Source organism: Alexandromys fortis, unplaced genomic scaffold (assembly GCF_014885135.2).
Source record: "Alexandromys fortis isolate MF-2015 unplaced genomic scaffold, M_Fortis_MF-2015_v1.1 scaffold_23, whole genome shotgun sequence".
Lineage (NCBI taxonomy): Eukaryota > Metazoa > Chordata > Mammalia > Rodentia > Cricetidae > Alexandromys > Alexandromys fortis.
This window is the reverse complement of record NW_026067907.1, coordinates 3,524,542-3,546,823: the sequence shown is the minus strand read 5'-3', so window position 1 is coordinate 3,546,823 and position 22,282 is coordinate 3,524,542. Positions and strand designations below refer to the sequence as shown.

The 22,282-nt window shown below is 44.5% G+C and overlaps 1 protein-coding gene across 2 annotated transcripts in view; it reads right to left on the bottom strand.

Annotated features, from left to right (window-relative positions):
- Positions 1 to 22,282, bottom strand: part of Scaf8 (SR-related CTD associated factor 8) — a 186,016-nt gene that overhangs the window by 68,696 nt on the left and 95,038 nt on the right. The gene's annotated exons all lie outside the window — the stretch shown is intronic.

Genomic DNA, 22,282 nt, shown 5'->3' with positions numbered 1-22,282 from the left:
GAATCCACATAAAGGGACAGTGGTGCTCACCTGTAATCCCAGCACCACTACAGCAAGACAGGAGGTGTGGACAGGGTAACTCCCAGGCCACAGTCTGGAGTGTGCAGTGTCGTGTGCGGCAGAAACAGAGAGACCCTGCCTCAACAGGTGGAAGGAGAGAACCAGTCCCACAATAAGCTTCATGGCATGTATGTGCCATACTTACACATACCCACACACATGGATGGACACACACACAATGAAAGTTTTAAAAACTGCCAACAAAGTGAGTCTACTCGGAGTCTAAAAAAAACCTGACAAGCATATAAACTTACAATGATTGGTTATGAGGAAAAATTTCTATCACTAACGGCGAGAGAAAATAGGACAATGCATGGAGTTGGAGAGCTGGCTCAGTGGTGGAAAGGACTGACTGCTCTTGCAGAGCCTGGGTTCAATTACCAACACCCATATGGGAACTCACAACTCCCTGTAGCTCCAGTTCTGGGGAACCCTCTTTTAGCGTCTACAGGCACTGCACACACGTGCACACACATGTGCTGCACAGACATGCAGGCAGGCAAAACAAACTCTTAAAACACTAAATTTTTTAAAGATTTCAAGAAAATAAGACAATCTAATAAGTTCTGTCATGTCAACTACAAGCCGTTTTGATCCAAATCCTCACTAGTGCTAGGTCCTGGGGGACAGTCCTAGCTCATCTCTGTACAGAGTTGCTCCATTTTCTCCTCTATGGAGACATGTCGTCAATAGACACCATGTCTTGCGGCTAGGTGTTTCATGAATGGCTTTGTGTCTACATGCTCCTGGTCCTCAACAATGAACACAAGGTGACGTAGGCCTGGGCATTAGCTGCATTCCACCCACATCTGATACAGATGTTGAATACATAAGTGGTAATATGTGTGCCTTCCTGAAGTCCTAGGAAGAGGAAAAAGAAGACAACTTTCATCAGGGATCCCTCTCCCTCCCATCCCCTTCCCCTCCACTTTCTAGGGCACTTAGGAATGCAGCTGTGGTCTGGTTCTCTCGAGTCTTCTACCTTCAATCCTTTCTTTCCAGAATCTAGCAATGCTAATGCTAACTCCCAGTGTTCGGCACGTTCGACACTTCAGATGCACTCTTATGGTCTGGTGAGCTGTGCTGTGCTGTGCTCTTACCAATCACACACCATGAAAGAACAGAGCACACAACCACTGAGCCAATGCCCAGCTATTCCACCAGGGGAAGGGGGTCCACTTCCAAAGGCAGACTGCTTTTCCCTTCCTTGGGTCTTATAAATAACCCTAAAGAAACCCACTGGGTCACAAGTAGCACTTATAATGGAAAAATTACCGAAATTCATCTAAATACTATTCTAGGCAACTCCCCGAGTTTCTGCAAAAGATCCACTGATCAAACAAACCTCAATACAACGTCATGCTAACCACTAAAATAAGCTGGGAAACTAGTGTGTTACCTACAATGACCTTACACACTAAACTTAGAAAATGCATAGGGGGCACCAGAAAACAATGACTCTTTTTGTTAAGCTAACACACATTCCCCACCTCCCTGCCTCATTACATCTGAGATAGTGAAGTCCCTGCTGTCCCCTAACCACTGAGCAGTTTGGGTCAATGGACTTGACTCAGCTCTCTGAAAATTACAACTAACACTCACATGTCTGGGGAAAACCTCAGATCACTGCCTTACAGGGCTATTAAAACCCATCCACACATGTCCCCGGTAATGTTGTTACTGAAAGGTTCCATTCTTGGCGTGTGTGTATGTTTGGTGGGAGTGTCCACATGTGACTCATTTAAAAACTCAAGTACTGACACAGTGCAGTCTCTCGGGGAATAGGTAATGGACATGATTTTTTCACACCTAGTCTTAGAAATATCAAGCTCTCGTTAATGGAGAAGGCACTGCACTTTGTGGACTTCTGCCTACTCTAGGGAATCTGAACCATCCCTAGAGAAATCCTCCTAGTTCATGCATCTGACAACAGACTGTATCGAGTTAGATGTGACGCGCCTCAGGACAACTGGTTTACCTCACCTACCTAGAGGCAAAGCTGATACAGACAAATAATACGGATGGAGTTTAAATGTCCATCAAGGACATAAAATTTACAACCAGTCCCACCTTTCAGGACCAAATCCAGACTACAAAAATGTGATGGCTTAGAAGATCAGAGATCTTGCACCAAGCCTGACAATGTGAGTTATCTTCGGGATCCGCCTAAGAGGAAACAAACGACTCCCCCAAGTTACCCTTAACCTCCTCGTGAACGTATGCGCCCTCACACCAATAAATGCAATTAAGATATTTTAAAAGGAATCCCCAAATCCTTCTGTGTCAGACAGATATCGGTTTCCCTCAGCTAGAACTGGTCCACGGGAACTTTGAACATAGAGACTTTGGTGGCCAGATTTCTGCTCTATACAAATGGACAGATCACTGCTCTGAATTCTTGAGTTGAACACCACTGCCTTATAATCAGTGAGACAGATTTCTAATATGAAAAAATACACCAGCAAATTGAGATGTTACAGCAAAATCTTGTAAAAAAAAAAAGTTTCACATCTTCCACTGAAATCAACACCCTTGAACACAAAGTAAGTACATCATGTAATACTGGCACAACTCACTAAGAGGCGTGGCTGGGGCTGGTTACCCCAGAAGAGAGCACTGGACCAGCAGAGGGAAGTTCACTGAATAAGCACAGAAACGACTTCAAAGAAAAAAATCTTGAGTAATTAATGGTGATATCCTTATCTGGTTCCCTGATATGGAACCAGAGAAAAACAGGTTAATTAGGAAGAACACGAAATAAGCTCTTAGATCCATGGAATGTAAGAACTGAGCTATTACACTCGGCTCAGCATTTCCTCAGAAAGTTGACGGCAGCAGCAGCAGCCTGAGTGTCGACTGCATCCTAGAGCACCATTCTGCAGGCTTTCCAGGGGCTACCTTGGTGGCCGCATCCCACACCAGGAGGCAGGTACTCTCAAACTGAGGCAGAAAGAGAGAGAGAGTCATTACAAGGGCATCAGAATGGCCAGGCCATTCGCCACCAAGATGAGGATGGTGGCACTGACGGGATCGGAAAGCATCAGCGTGTCCTACACCACTGCCTGCAGTGGCGTGTGCTAACTCGCAGCAGCTTGCTGCTCCAGCGGTCCTTCTTACCTAGGTCACGCAGGCTAGTCTGGGATTTACACAGCTTGGCTATCTGTGGAGGGGGCCCATGGCAATTTTATTCAGACCAGAATTGTGCTTTGTTCTTAAACAGTCTTGTTATCGGCAAACACAGCCAACCTTGGAGGAAGGGAGTCTCCAGCAGACACTCAGAGGGTAACACGGACAGGACAGCAGAGTAAGAAGCACATGGCTGTGTGGAAGTTACCGCCATTCACAACTAAGCACGCATGCCTGTGGGATCAGCTAACTTGCCCAGGTATATTACGGGCAGATGTCGGAGCTTTATGGGGATATGATCTCCTGATGTGGATACACAGCAATGGACTCTCTGGAGTACTAACAGGAAAGGCCTACATTGGAGTGGGAAGGGAAGCCCTCAGAAATGTCAGTGATAACTACTGATCCGAAGCCACCACGACAGCACTGGTCGCCTTCAACAGGGGCACAGTGACCTCTACTGGTAGAAACACAGAAAGCTGACTTGATTCTTCTCTAAACACGCCAGCTGAAGTAGGCCACCACACACAGGCTAGCACAGCACAGAAACAACGGTACAGCATTTCAGCTCAGAATTTAATCCTGCTGGCAAAACGCAACACTGCTACAGCTATCGAAGCGGCTATAAATGTATCCTTGAAGTAGCTCCAGCATAACCGGTTTCCACAGGCACCGCAGGATTGGTATCGAAACTTGCCCCTGCCAAGTCTCAAGTGGCCCGCCTTCCCCGGACCCTTGTTTTCCTGCTTTCAAAGCCACAGTGAAAGCTTCGGCTTTCTCTTTTAATTCCAAACCGTTCTCAGAAACAAATTGTAGACATTTTTAAGTTTATAGTAACTTTGGATAATTAAAGTTTATCTTGACCTGGAAAAAAAAAAAAAGATCAACGCCATACCTGACCGCAAAGGGCCCAAACCCCACTACATAACCACTGGAACGCGCGTGTAACATGATGAGGACGCAGTGGGCGAGTCCAGAGCACAGGTTTACAAGAACCAGTGAGGGCATCTTTAAACCTTACAGGCAGAAACAGTGTCCCGATAACTTCGCTTTCGGAACGACCCACTGCAGAGAACGAAGCGGCAAAGCATTTGGAGTGACTCTTTCAGTCATATTAACGGTCCATCCTGAAACTGGGGAAATGACAACTTTAATCCTGTGCGTGCGTGTGCGTGCGCGTGCGTGTTTCAAATCACACATAATAAAAGTAACTGCAAGGAGGTGGGCTGGGTATCTGTACAGGAAAGAGACAAAACTTGGGCTGGAGCGAAGGCTCAGGCGGTAGAGGCGAGGCTCACTACCAGAGTCTAAGAAAAGACAGGCAGCTTAGGTGCAGAGCTCACTGAGAGGCAGAAGTGGGGAAATGAAGGCTTCCTCTCTCAACTATGTGAATACATCATCTTGTCATGGTTTCTATTTGTTCACGTGCTGGTATCTGCAGCTGTGGATACAGGACACGGCCAGGGACACAAGGGCACCCAAGGACTCAGCACTAGTAGGCAGCAGGACTACTATATAAAGAATTATGAGCACACATTCTAAACAACTCCTCCTAAAACACAAAGTTGGTTTTCTTACTCAAGAATGATGTAAGATGTATCAGTTCCCTCCCTCCCTTCAGGAAACACCACCTGCACCCAAAGTTCCCTGCACGCCTCTCCTCTTAGACCAGTGGTGCTCAACCTGTGGGTCGCAACCCAAAGGGTTGAATGGCTCTTTAATGGAGGTTGCCTAAGACTATTGGAAAATACAGATATTTACATTAGGATTCATAACAGTAGCAAAATTACAGTTATGGGGTAGCAAGAAAAATAACTTTATGGTTGGGGGTCACTACAACATGAGGAACTGTATTGAAGGGTCCCAACATCAGGAAGGTGGACGAGACAGGAAATCAGGAACACAAACAATTATGACTTAGTTATGGCTAGCTAGCCAATGCCATCAGGACATGTCTGGGAACGGAAGCAGGACAGAAAGGCTGGGAACTAGAGGGACAAGTGAGAAATGGAAAAGTCCTCGCTGCAGTGGGTCTGGTTTACATTGCTTGATGGCTCAGAGCACCCAGGAAGTCAACATGGCTGAACAAGCCACAGTCAAGGTCAGCTGCACGGTGGCCAAACTCCACAGAGGGCTGGAGACGTCTCAAGTTCAGAGTATTGAAGCAGTTAATGGGGGGATACGGATGTGGGTCACATGGTGAGAACACTGGGGGTGACTCGAGCATCACATAAGACCAGGGGAGGTGGCTGACACCAGTAATCCCGGCACCAGGGTGGAAAAAGCAGTGGACTCACAAGTTCAAGACCATTTTCAGTTATCTATCTAGATCAAGGGCAGGCTGTCTGTAGGGGAAGGTGAGGTGAACAGGAGGGACTGGCTGCTGGGCCTCCCTGCCTCTTACTCTCCTCCCAGCCCACAGGACAGGGCCTTCCTTACACAAGGCTGACTGCCACCAGACACTACAATAGCGACTCTCTACAAAGTCAACGCCAGCCTTCAGAAAGAGTTCAGAGTTTCAAACACTGTGAGCTCTCAGTGAAGAACTTCCACATAAATACCAAAACCTTCACGGTACTGTGAAATACGGTAACATCATTTAACCCGGGTACAAGGGAGAGAAAAACAGGAAATGACTAAAATAACCCGCAGGAGGTTTTGCTAATGGAATTATGGTCAACCAGGGAGCGGGATATAATGGAGCCTCACAAGGTGATCGCAAGCTTGGCGTGGAGTAGGAGCATCCCAGGCACATCGGTGCCATCAGTAACAGCAGTGCCCCTGAGGCTGGCCGGCTGATTATTAATTCATACCTTATGGTAATGCTTGAATTATATACAGCTAATATCTAGTAAGACAGACAGCAAGGTCATTAAATAAAAATACCATTCTGAGGACTGCAGAAATAGTTCAGTGCCTAAGACAGCTTGCTCTACAAACAAGCTCAAATCTCAAGCACCCACATTAAAAAGTAAAAATCAAATTAAAACAAACAAACAAAAAAAAAGCCTGGGCTGCACGTGCCTATGACTCCAGGATTATGGAGACAGTGGGATCCACAAAGCTTGCTGGCTAGAGACCCCGTCTCAAAGCAGTAAGGTGAGAACCGTAGAGAAAGACCTCTGATGAACCACTGTGGCTTCCAGGTGCACACTCATTCACAGCATGTACAAGCACACTCTCATGGCATGTACACACATACACTCTCACACACACACACACTCAGGCATGCACACACTCTCACTCTCGCGGCATGTACACGCACACTCTCAAAGGCATGCACTATACCAAACAAACCAGGGGGCGGGAAGCACCCTTCTGAGTGACTAAAGGAAAGGAAGAACAAGTATGAAGAAAAGCATCACCAAGTCTGAGAGGATTTTTTGTTTTGTTTTGTTTTGTTTTTAAAGGAAAGCACACAGGCTGGGTGTCCAACCTTCCCTGTTTCTGGCTGGGTGAATCTGACAGGATCAATTTGGAAGAAGAGGTAAGGCCGGAAGTGGTGAAGCTAGAATTCTGAAGAAGAAATATAGCCTTCATCACTGTCACAGGGCTGGAAAGTGGCAGGAATTCCGGAGATTTTCTGCTTCCAATTCTCACGATTCCTTACTCTTTCTCTTTATCGAAAACATCACTCTAATGCTCACACTCGAGGATCAGCTCGGGGAAAGGGCTTTGTCCCTTTCTTCTTTCTCTTTTGAGACAGGGTTTCTCTGAGCAGCCTTGCTGTCCTGGAACTCACTCTGGAGACCAGGTTGGCCTGGAACTCACAGAGATCCACCTGCCTCTGCCTCCCAAGTGCTGGGATTAAAGTCTACTTTTAAAACTGTCTACATTGCGTCCTGAACATTAAAACAAACTAGAGGTGAGGGGCCATCCCTTAAGAAAGCGTATCCAGCTAATGTTTTCAGGTAACGGCCACATTTAATGGAGACAGTTTTATTTCTGTGTTTTACATGAGAGCCTCCAGCTGCTTTATTTTTTAACATCAGTACAATGTAACCCGCACCAGATTAAAAAAGCTCAACAAATCCTACAACTTCTAGAAAACTGATAAGTGAAACCTAATTTTTACTATGGCTACTGACTTTCCTTCTTCCTTAGTGCAACACTTGCAGAGGCCAGAAGAGGGCGCTCACTTGTGTTCAACCTTAGGTTCTGCTGTCCTATATTCTCTCTCTCTCTCTCTCTCTCTCTCTCTCTCTCTCTCTCTCTCTCTCTCTCTCTCTCTCTCTCTCTCTCTCTCTCTCTCCCTCTCTCTCTCTCTCTCTCTCTCTCACACACACACACACACACACACTCATCCCATCTATCCCGCCAAGTCTAAGTCCTTCAAGGATACAGCATTGGCAAACTATCCTAGTACGTCCGCCCCCACCCAGACTCTCAAACAGAATGCCCATATAACAGAAAAACAGCTAGATAAACAACTCTCATAACTGTAGTTACCAGCAAATCCCAAACCAAGAAGTAATTACAATTTATTACATAAATATTTGTAACTGTAATACTATATAAATATGCAAATATAAATTATTATGCAAATACCAGCGTGACCGCCACACCTCGAAACTACACCTGGAACTGGAACGTCTTTGTGGTCTATTTCCAATCACTAAGCCTTAAAGCAGAAGTCACCTCTTCCTGCCACCGCTTTTGATGGCATTCTTCAGAGCCCCCTTTACCAATCCCAAGGGGCAACTGAGACACTTTGTACACGCACAGACTCCTAGCACCGCCTACAGTTCCAGACAAGCAGCAGTCGCCGCTCCGCCCTGGGATATGAATGTCAGAGATGGAGTTTTGCAGTTTACTTCCACAGGGCCCTGTTCAGTTCCTGGGGGACAGCAACGTTAGACAGAGGCTGTATGAATATTTATCTTTAAAACCAGAGACAACCTGAGAACACAGACAACCTGCCTTCGCTGGGGAGCTTAATGATTCCCGACTCTGGCGAAACTTGGTAGTAGCTGTTTTTCTAAGCTGCTGGGGCCAGAGCAATGGGCCAGTGGATAAGGAAGGACATCTACTGCCAAGTCTGAGGATCCGAGTTCCATCCCGGGAACTCTAGGGTGGAAGGTGAGAACTGAATGCTGTCCTCTGACCTCGACACGCATGGGCGGTGGCATGCATGCACCTGAACATGCACACAAAGAATAAATTTTAAAAGGTGGTAAAATTCACCTGACATAAATTTTGCCATCTTAGTGGTATTTTTATGTTTTAGGAAAACTGGAAACATTACTGCAATACTGACTGAGATCTTTCCCTGGGCGGGAGGGGAGAAGGCCTGCTAGAGCTAACACCTGAGTCTGGAAACCCGCCCTTGTCCAATACTGTACTGCTGGCAAAGGCAATCACAACAGATTATCACAGGCAAATTACTGGCATTTCAGGTATGATGAATATTAGCTACACTTAGCTAGCTTTTCTGCATTCTTTTATATTTCACAAATATAAAAGACCTTGATAACAGTCGCTAATCCCTGTGAAGAGTATGGTTACTGCTTTTCCTTACTGAGGCGTTTTAAAAAACATTTATTGAAAATATTTTTTGCTCATATAAGATATAACGATAACGGTTTCCCAGTTCTCCACTTCTTCTAGCTCCTCCGTTTCATTCCCATTCTGTCTCTCATTTGCAAACAAACAAGCTTCTAAAGGACAATAATAGTAAAATCAATAGAAACTAACAAAGGGAGGGAACGAGCCCCAGAAAAGGCACAAGAGACAGACATAGTTAGAGACCTGCTCATTCTCACACTCAAGAATCCCATAAAAAATACTAAACTAGAAGCCACAATATATGCGCTAAGGACCTGTAGGCTAATAGATAGATAAGAAAAAAATACATAAGCAAAAATAAGATTAAAAAAAGAAAGAGAAGTCCTAATGTGACATTATGAGACAAAAAACAGCACCTCCGAAGACCTCTGTGAGTTCAAGGACAGCCTGGTCTACAGAGAGAGTTCCAGGACAGGCTCCAATCTAGAGAAACTCTATCTCTGGGGGCGGGGGTGTGGGGAGGGAGAAGGCTTTCTGCTCACACATAATGAGGCTCATGTAGTTCCAAGGACTTTACTCAGGGATGGGTACACTGTTCCAAAGTTTATCTAACAGCAGGATATCTTCCACTCCCTGATCACAGTCCCAGCCGCCTTGCCTCCTACACCCTGCCCTTCCCCCATCCACCACCTCATAGGGATGCAGGACACCGATGTGTCCATGACAGACACTTCATGTTACAAATCATACGACACATGGTCTTTGTAGCTGCCTCCTTTCGTTTAACGTATCTTCAGCGTCAAACCATGTAGCATGTACTAACTAGTTGCTCTGTGTTACTCTTTACGTCCTCAAAACACACAGCTAAGCATAATAAAGCATATTTTATTATCCTATATTTTATTATCTTAAAATATAAATAAACAAAAAACCATAAACTTGAGACAATGAAAGATGAAGTTACTTGTTCTCTCCAAATTCCAATTTACTCACTGTATTTCTATAAAAATGTGTAGACTATAATGCATGGACAATCTAAACCCAACCCTAGTTCTTTGACCCTCGCTCCAGCCTACTACTGTGTAGATCGACGACCATGAGTTAAAGGCCAGAAAAACATGACCAGTGATCTCTCTGGTATTTTCAAACTGAACTTAAGCGGTTCAAAAAATATTTAGGCTATTCTTTTTTTATTCAGGGCCGATCTGATGCGTCATCACTCTGAAAAACTGCAATAGTGCTGCAGCTGGCGTTGCCACACAGAGAACATCTGAGGCGAACAGTTAGTCAAGGGGCAACGCGATGACACCTATCTCAATCCGTGACCTTAACTTCATATAAATCTAATTTGTTCTTATCACAACACAAGAAAAAGCAGAGACTATCATTTTTAGGGTTACAGAATTATTGTTTAAAGGTCTCTCTGGAAAGACACTGGCATAGGAGGGCATTGATTTCTACCACAGATAAGGTTTTTAATTAAACAACTTTTTTTTTAAGATTTATTTATTTATTATGTATACAGTGTTCTGCCCGCATGAATGCCTGCAGGCCAAATCTCATACTGCATGACTGTAAGTCACCATGTGGGTGCTTAGAAATTGAACTCAAGACCTCTGGAAGAGCTGAGCCATTTCTCCAGCCCTAAACAACTTTTAATTGCATGTGTGTGCATGCGTGTGTTCTTATATACACATGTGAACGCGGGTACCCACAGAGTCCAGAAGAGGGTGCTGGATCTTGAAGCAGGAGCTATAGGCGGCTGTACACAGTCAGATACAGATGCAGGGCCAGAACTTGGGTGCGAAAGCAGTTAGTATTCTTAAATCTATGTGCCACCACAACTGGCAAACATGGGGCCATCAAGTCACCTGCTGGCATATCTAATGTGCCTACCACAAATGGCAAAGATGGGCCCGACATTCTAGCCAACAGCTAAAAGCACTTAAATGGAGCATTGAAGCACAATCAGTGTACCAGAGAACTTAACTGGTAACTAACCTAAATAGCCTTATGCCACTAATGTCCGCCATACTGGACAAGACAGATCTTAAAGACCGAAGGAGCCATTGAGGCTCTCAAAAGACATACTTGTCAGTACGTGGCTACGTGAACTCAGTACACACTTGATTCCAACGACAAACATCTGACTTAACATGCATCCTCTGAACCATCGAGCCTTCATATCTGATGATCAAGCAGGGCCTTTAGTGGTTAGAATTTTACGAGCAGTCTCAGCAAATCTGTAAATGAGCTTGGAGATTTTCAGGTCAAAACATGAACTGCCACATTTCACAGACTATTACTTTCAGGAAAGCATATTTCCCACAGTTTTAGAAATATCTAAATGAAGTGTTTAATGCCACCAATCAATCATGACACTCAGGTTTCCCCACAGAAAAGCCTCCTGATACATTAACCTTCGAGTGCAGAAGCCAGACCTTGAAACGGCCTGCGTGAGCTGAGACCTGTTGCTTACATTTCATAACAAGTCCTTCACGGTTTTGTCTCTTCGTGTGTTGGAGATACCTTTTTGAACTTTTCATACGTGATTAAATTGTGCTTACTCCTTACAGGGCACTGTCAGGCAGTTTAAGCAAGGATAAGCACTGAGAGCCAAAAAAAAAAAAAAAAAAATTCAGAAAGTACAAGTTACTCTAGTCCAGTCCACAGCCTTCTACACTAAGACATAATGAGACCTGACCTCCATGCTGCAAAAAGTACCCCACAGGACTGGTTCCCCCTAGAGCTTGCTATAGATATAGCATCATAAATGGCAGCATACAGTTAGATCAGAGGACTCTGGGTAGAGTCATCTCTTTAACTGGGTGGGGTAGCACAGGCCTTTAATTCCAGCACTTGGGAGGTGGAGGAGTTAGGACCTCTGTGAAAGTTCAAGGTCAGCCTGTTCTACCCTCGGAGTGAATTCAAGGTTAGCCAGGGCTACACAGAGAAATCCAGTCTCAAAAACAACAACAGACAAACAAACAAACAAAACAGGACTAATCTCCTTGTCCTGGTTAGAAACAAAGGGCCTGAGGAGCATTTGCTAATGGCCAGTTATAAGGGAAGAAAGCTGAAAATATGTTACCAGGAATCTGTTGGGGAAACCAGACGTGAGCTGGGGCATGGCTGTTCAGATCCTACTTCTCAACAGGCCACCTGTGAGCTCTGAGACATGAATGTCTCTATCAGATGAGTCTATCTGGAGCTGGGGACTGCATGCTTCTAACCACCTTCCAATGGATGCTGAAGTTGCTGGCTGAAAGCAGTAGTGTATAGCAAAGACTTAAATTTTCTAGGTCTTTCCTAATGTTGGTTTTGTTTTTTATAATTCTCAGTTTCTTTTTTAACGCTCATGTGTTCGTTCAACAAAACGTTTAAACGTGTACACCGCTGTGGTAGGATGGGAGATCCAATTTCTGCTCTCAAAGGGCCCAATGTAGAAAGAAAGAAAGAAAGAAAGAAAGAAAGAAAGAAAGGAGGGAGGGAGGGAGGGAGGGAGGGGGGGGGGGAGGGGGGGGGAGTGGGTGGGGGGGGGGGGGGGGGGGGGGGGGGGGGGGGGGGGGGGGGGGGGGGGGGGGGGGGGGGGGGGGGGGGGGGGGGGGGGGGGGGGGGGGGGGGGGGGGGGGGGGGGGGGGGGGGGGGGGAGGGAGGAGTTACCAGGCAGTTGCTGTGTGTTTGCCAGAACTGTGATGAGGCCTGTGTGAGAAGAGGGACAGCAGAGGTGAGAACCTCAGCGAAGAAGCAAAGCACCCTGGGAAATGGCCAGTCAGACTATAGGAGTTCTCAGCTTTGCTGGGCACTGGTGACACAGCCAGGTCAGTCCGCAGTTTGCACGTCTTTAGGGAGGCCATCATACCAGGGAACGCCCCTCCGCAGGTGAATGTGTCCAACTGTATCCATGACTACTGGTACAATAGTGTCCGCATTTGTGTGGGAAGAACAATTCTGACCACATGGATTCAGCCTCTGCGTCCCACAGCGACCTTATCAGAATGACACTGTTGTGTTGCATCCCACATAGGGACCAGGATGAAGACATGTGGATAAGCTTGAACTGCCTGCGGGACAGGTAGAATCTTTTCTAGAGTTGGAAAGACCCGGGGATCACGGCATGGCTCCGGCCCAGTGTCAAATGGGAAACAACAGACTGAACACATGTTGAGTGAACATGGAAAATTGGGGAGACCTAGACTGGGGGGATCCAGGAGAGGATGGGGTTCAAAGCCAGACGAGCAGGATCCAGAAAGCAAGAGGAAGTTGGTACTCCCATGCAGGAGTGAGGGAAACAGTTCCTGGGCTGGGTGAGAAGAAAGAAACCCAACTCTAGAAGGAACAATTGGAGGAGCAGGGGTCAGAAACCGACTGGAGCTCCAGGGGGATGGAAAGAGGATGCAGAAACTGACAGGAAAGCGCTCTTCCCAAAGACCTGTCTATAAAACACTGACGAGACTAATGGTGACAAAGAAGCAGAGCGCAGAGAGAAGTCTTCCTTTTAAAAATGTTGTGAGAGATAAGCACGTTAGTGTGAAACCGTGACGTCGGAAAGCGTGAAGGGTTCAGAAGACACAAGGAGGAGACAGTGTTGTGAGCCACCAGGACAATGGCGCAGAGAAACTGGCTTTACACCCAGGTAGTGACCCTCCTCCTGCAGGCCAGAGCAGCGGTTCCGCGGCCGTAGCCAAGGCGTTCCTGGCATTGCCCTGCACAAGGGTAGGGCTGCCCTGTGTCATGCAGGAGCCGGTAGCACCCAACCTCAGTAGGAACAACCAGCTGTGTCTTCAAAGCCCTGCTTTGGGTTCTAAGGCAGAGGTTCTCAACCTCTGGGTCGTGGCACCTTTGGGAGCTGATGACCCTTTCACAGGGGTCGCCCAGGACCATAGGAAGGCCAGATATTTACATTACGATTCATAACAGTAACAAAATAAGTTATGAAGTAGCAAAGAAGGTTTTATGGTTGGGGGTCATCACAACATGAGGAACTGTATTAAAGGATCGCAGCATCAGAGGGCGGCTCAGTGAGAACCACTGGGCTAAGGGATTGGAGGGGCCCTGGGGGAAGACAGGAAGTGCCTTTGAGAACCACTGGCAGCTAGTGGGGCTCTAAGTCAACTGTGTGCTCTGTGATTGGTGAAAGACGGAAAGTAAAACTAAACATGACACATACTTTCCTCGTGCCTGGCTTACAACACAAGTGTGTTTCCTTAGGGACTCTCAAGCAAACAGTATTTAGAGGAGGCTGAGCCCAGATTCTCCTGTGACAGTCTTGGAACTAGCATTATCTTCAAGTGTCTGAGGCTAAGAGAACTATTTTCTCTTGTGTCAGAACAGGAATTACAAAATCAGGCAATCAGTTTGTCATATTTTTTAACCTGAATAAACACTTTTAAGTTTTAAATAGGAAGGTTGCTATATTTCATCTCAAAGACCATCTATTACATTCAAAACTCGGAATTTTATTACAAGGCAGAAAAAAAGTTTTAGTTTGACACTTTAAAACTGCCTTTGAAGATAGTATTTCCTGGGCACTTTCTCCTGCATATTTTCTTTTAATCTGTATTCCAGCTCACCAGTTTTGTTAAAAAAAAAAATAACATTTTATTTTAAGTGTATGAGTGTTTTCCCTGCATGTATGACTGTGCACCACATGTATGTCATGCCCATGAAAGTCAGCGCCCCTGGGACTTAAGTTACAGCTGTCTTGTGGGTGTAGGTAATAGAACCAGGTCCTCTGAAAGAGCAGCCAGTACTCTTAACCACTGGGCCATCTTTCCAGCCCTGAAAGAAAACTCTACCAACTCTCACATAGTCCTGCAAATTCACCTGTTTCTGCTGAGTATTTAGAAAATAATGTAATTCTAAGGGCTCTAATGGTTGAAATGCTGCACATTGCCAAAGTGACACACAGATGTTGTAACCAGATGTTATGTCCCTAAAACTCTATGCAAACATCTTAAAATTCTGGTACACGGTTTTAACAATCTCAGCCCTTTCCTAAAAAGGCTGAAGATATGTAAATTCACTATGCAATTTAGGCTGTGGCAGTCGTCAAAGTGAAAGAGGACACTTGAGGACAGTATTCCCAGAGTTTGTCAGTGGGCTGCCAGAGAAAATGTCTCAAGGATTAAGGAGCTCTGACCCAGAAACTGGCCTCTTCTCCTTGCTCTCCATCCACACCCTTAACTCAGAACCACAACTGCAGTATTCCAAAGAGATTGAACATCCTGACACAGCGTCTACCTTACTCAAATGTGCTAAAACACCCACCACACACGTAGGAGGCAGAGGTTCTCGCCTCTGCTGAGCATACCTCAGCTAAGGGACTGTATATCCCTCTGCGGAGCAGCCATGCTTGACCATTGGCCTTACTGTGGCAACCCCCCCCCCCCCCCCCCCCCCCCGCCTCCCTGGAGTCAAAACCATTTGCAGTTGAACTGAGCTCTGGACAGGGGTGTGGATGTGTCACTGGTCTCTTCCTAAGGGATTTCAAGCGAAACTTACAGCTCCTGTTACTAAATAGCTGAAATTCCATAATCTACAGACCAATTGGCATGACGTCATTCAAATGCATTTCTGCTTGCCACTTAAAACCTTTGGTATGATGGTCCCAGAGCAAGTATTTTAGTAAAAAACACACCCATTTCAATGACAACAAGGTCGTGATACAAGCTGAGTAGAAAAACCACCAACTGGAGGCCAGTATGTTCACATAATGACTGTACAGGACAAAGATATAGGTCTGGCCGGCCCCTCTGGCCCCTTAGCTCTAAAGGAAGTGAAAATCCCACGGGCACACAGTATTTGCCAATCTATGTGGGTATTTCAATCACATCAGACACTCAACTCCGGGCCAACCTGATCTCATCCGTTTGGAAACTTGGTCTTCAGATGAGATGCAGGTGCTACTTAGTTGCCGTGTTAACACCTGCTCTTTTCCTAACAGGCTTCGTGCTCGCGTTTCACCAGTTCACTTCCGCTGGGAAGCAATGAAAGCATGCCAACCCTAATTCCATTTTCTCTCTTAATTGTTTCCTCATAAAATTTCATTCTCCAAAGTTGCTCAATAAATCCCCCCCCTTTTTTTTTTGAAAAATAAGGTTTTAACACACACACACATACACACACACACACAGAGCCGTGGAGATGTGAACATGACTCAACAGGCAGGGGCACCTGCAGCCACACCTGACAACCTGAGTGTGATCCCTGGCACCCAGGATTCCTGCAAATTGCCCTCTAACCTTGACACCCCTGTCCCACTCCACAAATAGATGAAGGTAAAAGAGATGTTCTTAAAGAAAAATTAACTGTGTCCTAAAGTCATGGGTTTGCATGCTTCCAATGATTTAAACAGTTTGACCGACAAGGCTAACATCTACCTAAGACAATAGACAAAGGTATGGCTATTTCATCTAAGACCTCCATGAAGGACTCCGTCTCTACCCACACCTAAAAACAAGGCCAGACTAGCCATCAGGACATCATGACCCCCATGGGAAGAAGAGCTAATGGAAGCCGTGTAGACTTATTGTTTCTAAATACTTCAAAGCAACCAGGAATGCACTCACTCGAATGAGCATCTCAAGGCTAGAATGATCTCAGTGATGACTTCATACCATGTCTCCCAGCGTATATTACAAATCACACCACAGTTACAAACTACAAAACTACCAGCAAGCTAAGAGAAGACATTTCAATGACTGTTTCAAAACACATGTTATTGGTGAAGTGCTCCAGGGCCAGGGCTGAAGCTGAAGTATGGACACCTGATGGTTGCTGGGGGGTGGGGGGTGGAGCTTTCTTGACTGCTGGAACACTGGCAAGTTTCCAATGCTCTTCAGTTAAAAAAAAAAAAAAAAAAAAAAAAAACCCTCCACCCTTGCTCATGCAAGCAATCCTCAACTCAATGTACCACAAACCAACAATAGGACATGAAAACAGGAGGGGGACTTGAGAAGAACTGAAGGGGTTCAGCAGTGTGGGAAGAGAGGAATGTGAGAAGATGAACAAGATCTATTATGCACATATGCATGAAATGGTCAAAGAATAAAAACAAGAAAAATGGCTGCCTGGACAAAACCAACCATTGGGTTTGGGCAGCAGAGTGTCCTGGCATACTTCCCTGGTACCAGCCACACTACAAGGCAAACATGCCCCTGTAGCCATAGTGTTTTCACCGTCTGCAAGAAAATCGTGACTTCCAATTCTGATGGGAATTCTGTTAGATAATCTTGGGCTCATGAGCTTTGGTTTTGGTTTTTCTGTTGGGACACATCACAGGGACAAGGCACTTTAGAGTGAGTTCCTCCTCTAGGCTGTCAAAGACGCATCCTCACAAATCAAAGTTGTTAAGATCAGGCCTTGCTGAAGCCAGAAGCAAAGGTGCTTGTGTCTCAACACTTCTGCTCAGTGTTTGTGAGAAGGTTTTGAGAAGGGAATAGAAATAATCATAGAGGCACAAGGGCGTTTGTGTGCTATTCACTCTCATTCACTAGGAAGGTTTTACAGGAAGAAAGGCCCAGAGCTCATGAGGTAGTCAGGAAAATGCCCAGAGTTTAACAAAAGAACTAAAAAACTTGAAAGAAAAATTACAACCACAAGGATGTGCCTGCCAGACGCACATTGAGCCCAACCTGATCTTTCTTCTCATGACATCTATATACACAGTTTCACTGAGATAAAGTACTTTGTAATCTACCAGTCTAACAAAGTCTATAAGAGTGGTCAGTAAATTGTCAAGTCTAAGAGAAGATCCATACAATAACCTTTGTAAAAGTCATGCACAAACGCACATGAACACAGATAATATATACCCCAGAAGGAAGGTTTGTCCTTGGACACTGACTACAAAGTAGTCATACCTGGTATGCCTGCTGTACCACTCCTGCACCCAGAGATTGCTCTTTTCTCAGAATCCTGTGTAGTCTCAAATGGCAGAAAGAAGCTGGTGGGATAGAAACTTCTGTTTACAAAGGACGCCCAAATGTTTGGCAAGTGTGTCCACAGAGACTGGGAAAGCTTGAAAAAAGAATTCTAGACAGAGAGGAACAGAGTTGATCACAGCTTCTTGATAACTGTCTTTACACAGGTAGGCTCTGCTTGGCAAGCAGAGGTGTGGCTTCTTTAAGAAAGGCTTCCTGATGGTGTAAGCAGCAAAAACCACAACGCACAGCTATTTTAAGAGGCTCTGCCACCAAACCCTTAAATGGTGTTTATGAGCAGCCAGTGGCATGCTTCTTGGTGGTGGCATGGAACTAGAAACTCTGCAAAGTCCTGGCAATAAACGTGGCTCCCACCAATACCTCTACCACGAAGTTAAGACTCTCAGGAAGAAAAGAAATGGGTGCAGCCAACTGCCAAAGCCACAGCTTTAATCCTAGCCCTATCATTTAGTAGATCAAAGACTCTGATTAGAAAGATAGAGATATAGAGATTCAGATGAAAAGCCTATTAAATGGTTTACAGAGTGCTTAAAAATTACAGCGTGCTTAAAAATATGCACCGACTTGGAAGAAAAAAGAAAAAGGATTAGAGAAGGCCCTTAAATAAAAAAAAAAAAAAAAAAAGAGTAGTTGGGTGTGGTGACACAAGCCTTAAATCCCAGGACTTGGGAGGCAGAGGCAGGTGAATTTCTGTGAGTTTCAGGTCTACAGAGTTCCAGGACAGTCAAATATACACAGAGAAACTGTCTCATAAAGCCAAAAATTAAAAATAAAGTTTTTTAAAAGCCACTTAAAGATGGAAAATATACAAAAAAATATGGATACTGTATGTTATTGTGTTGTCTTTGAATTGTTTGGCTGCTGAGGAAGGAGCAACAACTGCTAAAAGACATTTGATTTAAATGCCACTGGATTAATCCAAGCTATATATTTTGAAAATGCCTTGACTTCAAAATTTAATACAAAAGATATGTTACTTTGGAGAAGAGGTTTTGTTTTTGTTTCCACAGGAAATTAGAGGCTGTGGATTCATTCTGGGTTAAGAAAACTAAGCTTTGATTAAGGAAGACACCTGAAAAATCTCCAATGGGAACAAATGGCCCAGATGATCCAACATTTCAGAGCACCTCTGTTGCAGTTTCTTCTGGGTTCTACATCTGGAACAGCCTCAAGACTGCTGGCTGAGATGAGCCAGTCTCTCAGAATACTCCAGTCAGGACTTGACCATAATTCTAAATTTTCTTGGGGTCCCCATAAGATTAACAGCGCCAGCAATCAGCAGGAAGTATCCTAGAAAACTACACCCACATTCTCAAAAAATGGATTACGGATGTTTGTCTTTGTTTAGAGTGTTGGTTACAAGTTGTTATTGGTAACAGGAAAAAAGCTAAACAAAGGAGATTAGATTCAGAGTTCTTGTTTTGAAAAGAAAAAAAGGGGAAATGCTGCGGAAGGATGTTCTTGTACACTGTAAAGATTTGTCACTTGTATTGGTTTAATAAAATGCTGATTGGCCAGTAGCCAGGCAAGAAGTATAGGCAGGACGACCAGACTAGGAAAATTCTGGAAAGAGGAAAAGATAGTCACCAGCCAGATGCAGAGGAAGCAAGATGAAAATGCCTCACTAAGAAAAGGTACCAAGCCATGTTGTTAAACATAGGTAAGAATTATGGGTTCATTTCACTGTAAGAGCTATTTAATAAGCCTGAGCTAATAGTCCAGTTTATAATTAATATAAGCCTCTGGATGTTTCTTTGGGACTGACCAGCTGCAGGACCAGGAGGGACAGAAACGTCTATCTACAAATTCACAAAAACAAGTCGTGTTCCAGAGGCCATAAAGAACACTAACTAGATAGTAACTTAATGTAGAGCATAGAAATCACAAGATCAATGACTCAAATGATTTAAGAATATTTTTTTACACCTGACACCCACTTAGGAAGCACAGCCAGCCTCTTGCTTGCTCTCTCCCACTCTGTGGTCTTGGATCTGGGCTAGTGGGTCCCTTTTAAATGTCTTATTCCTAAAGCCTGAGTTGGCCCTGAGGAGAAACTATTAGGTACTAAAGTTCTGGGAATGTGAGACTTACGCAAAAAAAAAAAAAAAAAAAAAAAAAAAAAATTGGCTTTATCTCGTCGACTTCATGAGAATATCAAAGTCACCAATATAAAAATAAAAAAAATCTACAAGATTTTATAAAGGGTGAGGCACTCAATTACATACGTGTATGTACTGTGATGTGCACACATCTATTTCCAATTGTGAATTGTATTGTTAGAAAATGGAAATCGCTAAAAGAGAAAACATTTACCATGGGAGAGGGTGGAACAACCTGGCTCAACCACTATCAGTCAGAATAGCTGTCTGTTTAGGTTGCCTTTGCAGGTATTTGACACAGTGTTCCAAGGTAAGAGTCTGTCCTTGTCTCTAGGACAATTATATAAAGCTTTACAAGAGAAAAATAAAAGAGAATTGTCCAAAGGAAAAGCAAACGTGGTAGAACTGAATGCCTAGCCAGTGATTGCCTCCATCTTGGGATTTCACAAATGGTAAGGCTGCAAGACCTGCTTAGCCCCTTCAAATCGTTTCTGCCTGTGATGTGGCTTAGAAAACACCTTGGCAAGACCCTCGTGTGCCACCCTTAGTTAACTGGCACATTCCACTCAGCTGCACTGGTTAAAATAAAACTAAAGTGTGTTCGCAGCTACTGTTCATCTGCTGTTCCTTCACGTGTGCAAGTCCCCACACCACATGCCTGTTTTTACTACCATATAAATGGAACTGTTCGTGGTATGGAGGAGGGTCCTTTCTGACCCTATGTAAAAGGTAATTTGGAAACCAACCTTTCTAGCAGATTGCAGTGGTAATCACTGATTCACTTTGCCCTTGGGCTTTGAGTTGTGAATACTGGGGCAGGGCAACTACACATTCTTCTCCCTGTGAAGTGATCCCTGGAACCCTCTGGCCCAACAATAAATGGCACACTCGGAGGACTGCTCTTTTTCAGCTATGGCCTTCTAGATGAAAGGAACAATTTTAGCTGTCCCCTCAGGAATCGGCTATTAATTTTCCTACTTGTTAATCTGATAAGGAAATAAAGATAATTTTGGCTTTGAGGCAGGATTTCTCTGCATAACCCTTGTTTGTCCTACAACCCACCCAGTCTGTAGACAAAGCTGGCCTCTAACTTAGCAATCTACCTACCTGTCTCCTGAGTGATGGGATTAAAAGGCATGTGCCAGCCACCACTGCCTGGCCTAATTTTTATGTTGTTATTGCCACAATATTGCACTGGGGCTCTATTCTGTCTGTCTAAAGTGCCTGTCACTATATCACTGGGTCTAAAATTATACTAGACAGATTGAAAACCCAGGATACTCCAGGAACTACAGATTTGGGCTAGCAATCATTTCCTTTCTCTACCCTAAACAGAAATCTTTTGAGATCTTAAATTCTAATACTTAAGGATGAAATGGTTCATAATATGCTCACGTTCTCAATATCATATTGTGGGAAGGTATAAATAGCAATTTTAAAAAACTCTAAATACAATACAATGAGTCAGACACAACCCAATGAAGTGATCAACACAATTTATTTCCAGGGTTAACAACTTTTTAAGCATGGATATATTCAAGGGAAGGCTTTGCTTTGCCCGATTTCAAAACAATCGACCTTTTCCAATTACCACTGGGAGAAATATCCTGAAAAACCTGATTTCCTCACTTTATTGCATAAGAAGTTGAGCAATACTGATTCATTCAAGGAACTGTTCCTAACTGGACATGATTCAGTCAATAAATGACAGGAAGGAAGCTCTTAAGGAACCTCTCTCCATGATGGCCCTCCACCTAGGGCATCAGATCTGTCTCTCTCCTTGATGGCCCTCTACCTAGGGCATCAGATCCAGGTTTGGTCATGGAGACCTAAAGAGTTGGGGATTCAGACACATAGAATGCTTGTAAAAACCTATTTTTTCCAAGAACTACACATCGCCCCTTCCACTGACTCTGGGTTCTAATATCTAATTCTGCATAAATAATCCCTTAACTGTTGCATTACCTGATTCGTCAGGGCTAGACTGGCAATAATAAACACGCAGCTAGTAAGTGCCATGGTGCCGAAGTGCTAGGTGCTCCTCACAGACTTCCCAAGGAAATTCTCAACTCAATTCCTGTAAAAGCTACCAGGGTCATTTTTTAAGATGACTCAGTCTGGACCTTTCCAAGTTCGCCCAACTTGGATTTCAGTACATTTTCCCTATCATTCTGGAGGATCATTCATGACCCAGGGCCATGCATACACTAGTCAGGTGCTCTACTGAGGAGTCCCAGTTCATCAACCACTTTTTAATGAACAAATTCAGTGGCTGCTTGTTGTGATGTAACAATGACATTACTGGATTTTCTCTGCACATTCCATTAGCTCAAGCATTAATGGCCAAGTAGGGGCATTACACATTCACCTGAAAAAGTAGGTAGTGCGGACTAAACTGATTGATGGCCTGCAACAAAATTCAGTAACAGCCAACATCATTTTATAATGTCACTCAGATGTGTCCACTCTTTCCACTATGTTCTAGGAAGTCAATTTATATGGATTTTAAATAGTTACCCAGTCTGTTGAGGATGGGAACATTATCGC